The 3,624-nt window shown below is 41.0% G+C and overlaps 1 non-coding gene across 1 annotated transcript; it reads right to left on the bottom strand.

Annotated features, from left to right (window-relative positions):
* Positions 1–287: 287 nt before the first annotated feature.
* LOC148568038 (small nucleolar RNA R71) lies at positions 288–395 on the bottom strand. The gene has a single exon (XR_015882827.1). It is a non-coding gene; the product is annotated as a small nucleolar RNA R71 (small nucleolar RNA).
* Positions 396–3,624: the final 3,229 nt, after the last annotated feature.

Below are 3,624 nucleotides of genomic sequence, written 5' to 3'. Positions count from 1 at the left end.
ACTTTGAGCTTAAGCATCAATTAGTTTCTCTAATGCAGAAGAATTACAAGTTTCATGGACTTCCATTTGAAGATTCTCATCAGTTCTTAGCTAAATTCTTGCAAATCTGTGACACTGTTAAGACCAATGGGGTTAATCCCAAGGTCTACAGACTTCTGCTTTTCTCCTTTGCCGTAAGAGACAGAGCTAGGATATGGTTGGACTCACAACCTAAAGAAAGCCTGAACTCTTGGAAAAAGTTGGTCAATACTTTCTTGGCCAAATTCTTTCCACCTCAAAAGTTGAGCAAGCTTAGAGTGGAAGTCCAAACCTTCAAACAAAAGGAAGGTGAATCCCTCTATGAAGCTTGGGAAAGATACAAGGAATTTATCAGAAGGTGTCCTTCTGACATGCTTTCAGAATGGAGAATCTTATGTATATTCTATGATGGTCTGTCTGAATTGTCCAAGATGTCATTGAACCACTCTGCTGGTGGATCTTTTTATCTGAAGAAAACACCTGCAGAAGCCCAAGAACTCATTGAAATGGTTGCAAATAACAAGTTCATGTATACTTCTGAAAGAAATCCTGTGAATAATAGGATGACTCAGAAGAAAGGAGTTCTTGAGATTGATACTCTGAATTTCATATTGGCTCAGAATAAAATATTGACTCATCAAGTCAATATGATTACTCAGAATTTGACTGGAATGCAAGCTGCATCCAGCAGTGCTAAAGAAGCCTCCTCTGAAGGAGAAACTTATGACCATGAGAATCCTGCAATGGAAGAGGTGAATTACATGGGAGAATCTTATGGAAACACCTATAATCCTTCATGGAGAAATCATCCAAATTTTTCATGGAAGGATCAACAAAAGCATCAACAAGGCTTCAATAATAATAATGGTGGGAAAATTCAGTTTGGCAATAGCAAGCCTTTTCCATCATCTTCTCAACAACAGACAGAGAATTCTAAGTAGAGCCTCTCTGACTTAGCAACCATAGTCTCTTATCTATCTAAGACCACTCTCAGTTTCATGACTGAAACAAGGTCCTCCATCAGAAATTTGGAGGCACAAGTGGGTCAGCTGAGTAAAAGAGTTACTGAAATCCCTCCTAGTACTCTCCCAAGCAATACAGAAGAAAATCCCAAAAGAGAGTGCAAGGCCATATCTATATCCAAGGTGGCCGAACCTGGAGAGAGTAAAAAGGAAGTGATTTCCAGTGAGGAAGACCTTGCTGGATGTCCACTGACCAATAAGGAGTTCCCTATTGAGGAACCAAAGGAATCTGAGGCTCATATAGAGACAATAGAGATTCCACTGAACTTACTATTGCCATTCATGAGCTCTGATTCCTCTGAAGAAGATAAAGATATTGTTGAAGAGCAAGTTGCTCAGTATCTAGGAGCAATCATGAAGCTGAACACCAAGTTATTTGGTAATGAGACTTGGGAGGATGAACCTTAATTACTCATCAATGAACTGAATGCTTTGGTTCAGCAGAAATTACCTCAGAAGAAACTGGATCCCGGAAGGTTCTTAATACCTTGTACCATAGGCACCATGACCTTTGAGAAGGCTCTGTGTGACCTGGGGTCAGGAATAAACCTCATGCCACTCTCTGTAATGGAGAAACTAGTGATCTTTGAGGTACAAGCTGTAAGAATCTCATTAGAGATGGCAGACAAATCAATGAAACAGGCTTATGGACTTGTAGAGGATGTCTTAGTGAAGGTTGAAGGATTTTACATCCCTGCTGACTTCATAATCCTAGACACTGGGAAGGATGAGGATGAATCCATCATCCTTTGAAGACACTTCCTAGCCACAGCAAGGGCTGTCATTGATGTGGACAGAGGAGAGTTAGTCCTTCAATTGAATGAGGACTACCTTATGTTTAAGGCTCAAGGATCTTCTTCTGTAAATGTGGAAAAGAAGCATGGAAAGTTTCATCCAATTCTCTCCATATAGAGTCAAGCAGAACCCCTACATTCAAACTCTAAGTTTGGTGTTGAGAGGCCACCATCATGCTCTGAGTGTCTGTGAAGCTCTCTAAGAGCTCACTGTCAAGCTATTGAGATTAAAGAAGCGCTTATTAGGAGGCAACCCAATCTTATTTATCTATGTTAATTACTTTTTCATTTTATTTTCCATTGTTATGTTATGTTTTATTTAGGCTGATGATCATGTGGAGTCATAAAAACAGCTGCAGAATTAAAGCGGAATCAAAAATAGTATCAAAAATAGCACACCCTGGAAGACAGGCTTACTAGCGTTTAAATGCCAGTAAGGATAGCACAATGGGTGTTTAACGCCCAGTCTGGCAGTATTCCAGGCGTTAAACGCCAGAATTGGCAGACAGAATGGCGTTTAACACCAGAAAAGGGTGTCTGGCTGGCTTTAAACGCAAGAATTGGTAGACAGACTGGCGTTTAACGCCAGAAAAGGGTGTCTGGCTGGCGTTAAATGCCAGAAAGGGGCATCAGCCTGGTGTTTAATGCCAGGAAAGGTAGCAGAGCTGGCGTTAAACGCCAGAAATGGCACACCAAAGGCGTTTAAACGCCAGAAAGGTGCAGGGACCAGAATTCCTTGACACCTCAGGATCTGTGGTCCCCACAGGATCGCCACCTACCCCAACTCTTTTTCTCTCCTCTTCACACCTTTCTATTACACTCTTCCCCAAATACCCTTGACCAATCACATCAATACCTATTCCCCAAACACCATTCACCTATCAAGTCCTACCCTCTTCCCCATAATCTTCTCACCAACCCCATCTAACAAGTCAGAATCTTAATGGTTCAAGAGTTCTATGCTAATGCATGGATCACTAAGAACCATAATCAAAGTATGAACCCGAACCTAAAGAATTGGCTCATAATGGTTCGAGGGAAATACTTGGATTTCAGTCCAAAAACCGTGAGATTGGCATTCAACTTGTCAATGATGCAAGGAGATCCTCATCCTTTCACTAGAAGGGTCAACTTTGATCAAAGGTTGGACCAAGTACTCAGGGACATCTGTGTGGAAGGAGTTCAATGGAAGAGAGACTCCAAAGGCAAGCCGGTTCAACTGAGAAGGCTTGACCTCAAGCCTGTGGCTAGAGGATGGTTAGAGTTCATCCAATGCTCTATCATTTTTACTAGCAACCGGTCTGAAGTTACAGTGGACCGGGCTATCATGATCCATAGTATCATGAATGGAGAGGAAGTAGAAGTTCATGAGATCATACCTTTAGAACTATACAAGATGGCGGACAAGCCCTCCACTTTGGCAAGGTTAGCTGATGCATGGAAACTTGTCTCTCAATAATTTTCCTTCGGCAAGTATACCAAATTGTCGTCAAGTAAAAACTCACAATAGAGTGAGGTCAAATCCCATAGGGATTGATTGGTCAAGCAACTTTAATTAGAGGAATGTTCTAGTTGAACTAAGCAGAATTAGATTTGAGGTTTGCAGAAAATTAAATGGCGAGAAAGTAAATAGCAGAAAACATAAATGCTAGAAATAAAGAGCTAAATGTAAATAGCGGAAAGTAAATTGCAGAATCTTAAATGGGAATGGGGAAGATGCTCATAAAAGTAGATTGCAGAATTTATAGAGAATGGGTAAGATCAGAAATGGGGAATTCATTGGGCTTAGG

This window comes from Arachis ipaensis, chromosome B4, assembly GCF_059453495.1.
Source record: "Arachis ipaensis isolate K30076 ecotype BB chromosome B4, ASM5945349v1, whole genome shotgun sequence".
NCBI lineage: Eukaryota > Viridiplantae > Streptophyta > Magnoliopsida > Fabales > Fabaceae > Arachis > Arachis ipaensis.
This window is presented reverse-complemented; position numbering and strand designations above follow the sequence as displayed.